The sequence below is a fragment of the Mus caroli genome, unplaced genomic scaffold, assembly GCF_978045245.1.
Source record: "Mus caroli unplaced genomic scaffold, Mus_caroli_1 scaffold_2, whole genome shotgun sequence".
Lineage (NCBI taxonomy): Eukaryota > Metazoa > Chordata > Mammalia > Rodentia > Muridae > Mus > Mus caroli.
The window spans coordinates 15,785,144-15,791,378 of NW_028227257.1; positions in this window are offsets into that span (position 1 = coordinate 15,785,144).

Below are 6,235 nucleotides of genomic sequence, written 5' to 3' on the forward strand. Positions count from 1 at the left end.
GGGAGATCAGCCAGCAGGAATCTTGGCTATATGGAGTTCACACATCCAGGGCAAAGCTGGAGCACAGATGTTTTCTTTAGCCCCTACAAAGTTTAAAGAATTAGAAAACACCAATATGTATTCGGTTGTTAAAGTTTGTGGTGAGCTTTTATTGTTGTTATGTTGTTGTTGTTGTTGTTGTTATTGTTTGTTGTTGTTAGTTTGCTGCTGTTGTTAGTTTGAAGCAGGGTCTCATGTACTCAGACTGGCTTCCAGGCTACCATGTGACCAGTGATGACCCTGATTTCCTGATCTTCCTGCCTTAGTGTTCGAGTTACAGGCATACCACCACACCTGGCTTATCCAGTGCAGGAAACTGAACCCTGGCCCTTCTGAATGGTCCATGAGCACAGCACCAACTGAGCTACATCCCTTGAAGTTGAGGATTCTGGATCCTCTTTCCTGGCTGGAGGATCGGGCTGTTGGACCAGTATTTCAGCACAGCATTATTCTGCCTGTTTATTCATGACAGGGTCTCATGTCGCTCAGGTTGGTTTCAAACTCACTATAAAGCTGAGAATGACCTTGAACTTCGGGTCCTCCTACCTCAACCTCTGGAATGCTAGGACTATAAATATGCGCCATCAAAATGAACATTTAGATGTGGCACCTGCTACTACCTTGTGATGGTTTCTTATCAAATGAGGATGCTTTCTTTGGCTCAAGAACGGGATTTTCCTAGGGCTCAAGACTATGAGCCAAAATATGTCCACATGTATGCTGCACTAGGAATGGCTCAGTATTCCATGAACTAGCGAACGTGTGTCATCTCCTCTATGTTGAAGAGGAAACAGCGGCTCTGGGCTTGCCTGAGGCCACAAGCCACAGGTCATCATGAATTTTGACCATCTGTACTCTGTAACTGCTCTGTCAGCATTGACCCTGCAACCCTTGGGTTTCTGGACGTGTGTACAGCCTCACAGGGGAGGAAGATAAACTTAATGATCTTTGTCATCATGTGTCACATTAGGAGGGGACAGCTTACCTGAAGATGCAGAGTGAAGCATCATCCCCTATATTCTCAGAGCCTGGCACAGAGCCAGCCTAGAGAGCTCTGTTGAGGCAATGAGGAGGCCACACTCTTTAGTCGCCCGGCATCAGAGCAGAACCAGCAGAATTGCTGTCCCCTGCCCCGCGTCTTCCCCCAGACCTGGTTGCTGCCTGGCCTTGCCTGCTTTCCTCCAAGCACATCACCTAGGAACATTCATGCTCAACTCTGGCGCATCTCTCATCAGCTGCCAACTCAGAGCTTTGGTTCCTCCCCCAATGAGGGGCTCCCGATTGTGGTTCTTGTGCCTCGGGACTGCAGGGCCTCTGGGAGGAACAGATGGCATCACATATGAGACCATACATAACATGTGCTTGGTAAACGGTGGGAAACATCACCTGCCCGCACCATCCTGACTCTACGTAGGGACGCACCAAGGCCCCGTTCAGATGAGGCTCCACTCTGTCTCCGGGGAGTCACAATGACCAGAGTTTCCTCTGACGCTCCAGCATAAACACCCCACAACACGCAAGCTCACTTTTCTCAGACCTTGGCCTCTGCCTGGAGATCTGAAGAGAAAGCAAACCTACCCACCAGCTAGCAAAAGTCATAGGGCTTTCATGTTTAATTAGTGTATATTACTTGTGCAAAATAACAGGAAGATGCATGTAATGTGTTTTGATAACACTCCCCTCTTACCTTCTCCATTTCTCCTTCTCCTCCTGACCCTCGTCTGACCAATCCCTTTCATGATAATTTGTCCTCTATATTCTGGACTGAGAGAAAAGGTGACCTCCTGTGTTGGACTTTTCTCTCTTAACTTGATTTAATTTAACACGGAGACCTTCGGTTCTATCTGTTTTCCTTCTAACACTATGATTTCAGTCTTCTCGTGGAATTTTTTTTTTTTTTAAGACAAAGCCTCATGCAGCTCTCACTATGTAGCTAAGGATGACCCAATCCTTCTGCCTCCCCTTCCCAAGTGCTGGAATTACAGGCATGCCCCATCACATCCAACTTTTTCTTAGACCGTAGTTTACCTTTAAATATATATTTAGGGCCGGGCGTGGTGGCGCACGCCTTTAATCCCAGCACTCAGGAGGCAGAGGCAGGCGGATTTCTGAGTTCGAGGCCAGCCTGGTCTACAAAGTGAGTTCCAGGACAGCCAGGGCTATCAGAGAAACCCTGTCTCGAACAACAACAACAACAACAAATATATAGATAGATAGATAGATAGATAGATAGATAGATAGATAGATAGATACGGGGGTGCACATAAATGAAGTGCCCATAGAGGCCATAAGAGGGTGTCAGATCCTCTGGAACTGAAGTTACAGGCAATGTGAACTATCTCACAGGGTGCTGGAAATCAAATTCAGAACCTCTGCAAGACCAATGTGTGCTCTTGAATCCAATTCCTCACAGGGCTTTCAGACCTCAGGAAGATTATAGCAAGTCTTCTGGGAAGGGGAACAAAGGGGCTTCCTCAAAGAAGATACCTTCCCACTCTGGCCGACTTTAGATGTTCCTAAACTACATTTCCCAGCCCATTCCACCCCTCTCTGTCTCTGTGACCCCTGATCCAGCTCTACCCTACTACAATGACCTCTACTGCAATGACTTAAATGTGCTTCTTCTGAGCCTGGCTTCCGCAAACTTCCTCTTCTGACTGGCTGTGGTAAACCTGACATCCAGGCGAGTGTTGTAAATTCATCAGGACAGGAGGGGACCACCCACCCAGAATACTGAAGCAGTAAGACCTCAGGGATCAGGGGCCAGGGATCAGCATTGGGCCTGGTATTTGTTACATACATCCTCTTTGCTACAGTAGACACCAGTGAAAGACTGTAGAGGTTTTTTCTTTTTCTTTTTCTTTTTCTTTTTCTTTTTCTTTTTCTTTTTCTTTTTCTTTTTCTTTTTCTTTTTATTTTTCCTTTTCCTTTTCCTTTTCCTTTTCCTTTTCCTTTTCTTTTTCTTTTTCTGGTTTTAGTTTTTGAGACAGGGGCTCTCTCTCTACATAGCTGTGTCCTGAAACTCACATAGACAGATTGGCCTTCGAATTCACAGAGATCTGCCTGTTTCCACCTCCCAAGTGCTTGCATCAAAGGTCTGGCCTAGCAGATTGCAGTGAAGTGAAGCACACCTGCCCACCCCCACCCCCACACTTTGTTACTTTGTTACACTGGCTGGCTATTGAGTTACCAACATTATTAGCAAAGCCTAACTTGCCTTAGCTGGAGATCACTCTTAAGCAATTTCTATAGTGCAATTTTCTAACTGGAACTGGACTTATGTATATTTGAGGCAGAGTCTCACTCTGTAGCCCTTAATTTTGTGGCAATTTTGCTTCCATCTCCTAAGCACTAGAAATACAGGCATGAACCACTTTGTCCTGTTTGGGATTAGCCCTGAGCCACTCCACCCTGGTTGGGGTTAGTTCTTGAACTTGGTTTTGCACAGAAGCTAGGAGAGCCAGAGTTCCAGTGTGCTTGAGAATCTTCCTCAGTAAGAAACTGTGCTATGAGCAAAATGTGTTTGGGGGAAGGCATCTCTCTCTCTCTCTCCATCCCTCCTCCCACTTTAGGCCTGGTGTGTGTTGTGTGGAGAAGATCAAAGCCAGCTTGTAGCAACTGGAAGGACCAAATGACACACTCAGAGTATGGTGGAAAGTCTGAGAGACTTGTCTACAAAGGTGTGCACTATGCCTACGGGCTGCCCAAGTAACCCTGGCATCCCTCTACACGGTGAAAGCTTCTTCTCACTGACACCTGGATGAGCCCGGGCTGGTCTGTGTCTACGGGTACTGAGAAGAGAGTGAAATCAGACTCAAACAATACCAGAACAACAGTGGGGAAGGGGATGGGGAAATACAGTGCTTCCCTGCCACTCAAGAAGTCTGCGATTTGGGCTGGAGAGATGGCTCAGTGGTTAAGAGCACTGACTGCTCTTCAAAAGGTCCTGAGTTCAAATCCCAGCAACCACATGGTGGCTCACAACCATCCGTAATGAGATCTGACATCCTCTTCTTGTGTGTCTGAAGACAGCTACAGTATTCTTAGATATATAATAAATAAATATTTAGACTGAAGCGAGCAGAAGTCCTGAATTCAAATTCTCAGCAACCACATGATCACTCACAACCATCAGTACAGCTACAGTGTACTCATAAACATAAAATAAACAAATAAATCTTTTTTTAAAAAAAAAGAAGTCTGAGATTTGGTCTTTGCAAAAATATATACACAAACACACCCAATGATGGAGGAGTTTGTGTGTCTAAGCCCCTCACTCCCCAGGCCCTCAGGCCCTCAGTTGGGTTAACTGCATACCCCATCAGCTCCCAGAGGCTGAGTGCAGAGCTCAGATTCATCACCTACCTGCTGCTAGGCTTTCTCATTGCCCTGCCTTTTTCTTCATTCTCCTTGTGGTGTTTCCTTAAATCTCTTCAAATAAACCTCAAACTTTGTCTCAGCATCTGCTGATAGGAAAACCCTAATGGAGGCAACGGGGGCCTGGGGAAAGCAGCCACACATGAGGCAGTTCTTGGGGTCATTGCCTTGGAGACGGGGACAAAAGGGGAGGTGTTGGGGGAATAGAAGGGAGGGGTAGCCTGTCCGAAGTTATGGCTTTGCCAGAAAGACAGTTCTGCTTGATGACTGGGGAGTGCAGGGAATAAACAGCCTCACTTCTCCATCTTGTCACCTTCTGCCCCTCTGCCTGTGCCACAGGCAAAAGAGTCCATGGTGTTGTGGACACTGTAAGGTTCCTTTGACAGAAGGACAGGTTGTGTACCCAGTGGTGAGGCCTACCAAAGGCTTGTAGCCCACCCTGCTCAGCTATTTTCGAGAAGTTTGGTCCTGCCTAGAGAGCAGAATTTCAAACACTCCAGAATCTAGACACTTTTCACATCTGGTCAGGATGGAGTCACACAGTCTGCAGGGCTGTGGCAGGTGGAAGTCCCTGCCACCAGATACGGTAGCTGATGAGAAACACCTGCCACAGCTTTGTAAGTAAGGTATGAAGGCTGGGCTCCCCTGGACACTGAAGTCAGCTGGGTTGCTGAAGGGCTGGCTTTACAGTATCTGACATAGTGGGATTTTAGGGGTGGCTGAAAGCTGGGCTTGGCTCAGCAACCAACTGGATTTCCCAACAGTGACTGTGTCTTCTAGTGGCTCAAGTTCCCAGAGCAAAAACAAGAGGCCCCAGTGGAAGTTGAAAGAGCCCCAAATCCCTCCAGGGAAGGAAGTTCAGGAGCCTCCTCTGCCACATTCTAAGAGCAAGCCCTTCAGGACATCCCAGGGCAAGACTCCATCAGGCAAAGACAGGATCAGCAGAGGCTTGTCGCTTTTGGCGGACCAGGAAGTCATTTGCAGAGAATGAGTTGGATGGACTTTGGAGAAAGATTTGACACAGTCCAGGCCCAGCTATAGCGTCAGAATCAAATTCAAGTGCCACCCTCCCTTGCCATGCACTAATCTTCCAGGAACCCAGTGGCCTGTGCCCTCTCGGGGCCTCGGCGACTTCATTTGTAGACTGATAACAGTTTCTGCATCACAGGGTGTAGACAGATTGAATGGAATGATGTTTTCAAAGTGCTTCCAGGATCAGGGCTACGGAGGGTGTGTCCACATGTGATGGTGTTGTCATGTATCTGAAGTAACAAAAAAACCTCCCACAAAGCTACAATGTGTTGGAAATGTTTCTCTCCCCCCCCCCCCCCCCCCCCCCGCAACAGAATCTCAAAAATCTCAATAATAGCATCTTTGTGTCTCAGCTTGGTGAATACTAAGATTACAGGCACATGTATTCCCACCCCTGTCTTAGAAGTACCATTTTGATCCACCCTCTCTCTCACTCCCACAAACAATTGAATCCCAAATCTGTATTCAGCTGCTTACAAGTAGCAGGGATCTGAATCCGTCCTCTTGCCCAAAATCACCACTGTCTCACACCTGGATCTTTCCTGGTGTACCACGCTTTCTCCAGCTCCTTTCATGTTGTCCCCTCACGTCAGGACACCCGGGCATCCCCACCTCAAGGTGCACACAAGTTACTTAAGGAACTTGCTACAATATAGCCCTGCCTCCTGCCCCCAAAATCCCACCAAACCTAGAGTATGGTTCTAAACATACTGTGAAGTCTCCCTGGCTAAGTTTCTAGACTTGGAACAGCTGTAGGAGTTTTCCAAACAGAAGCGTGATGCTGTCC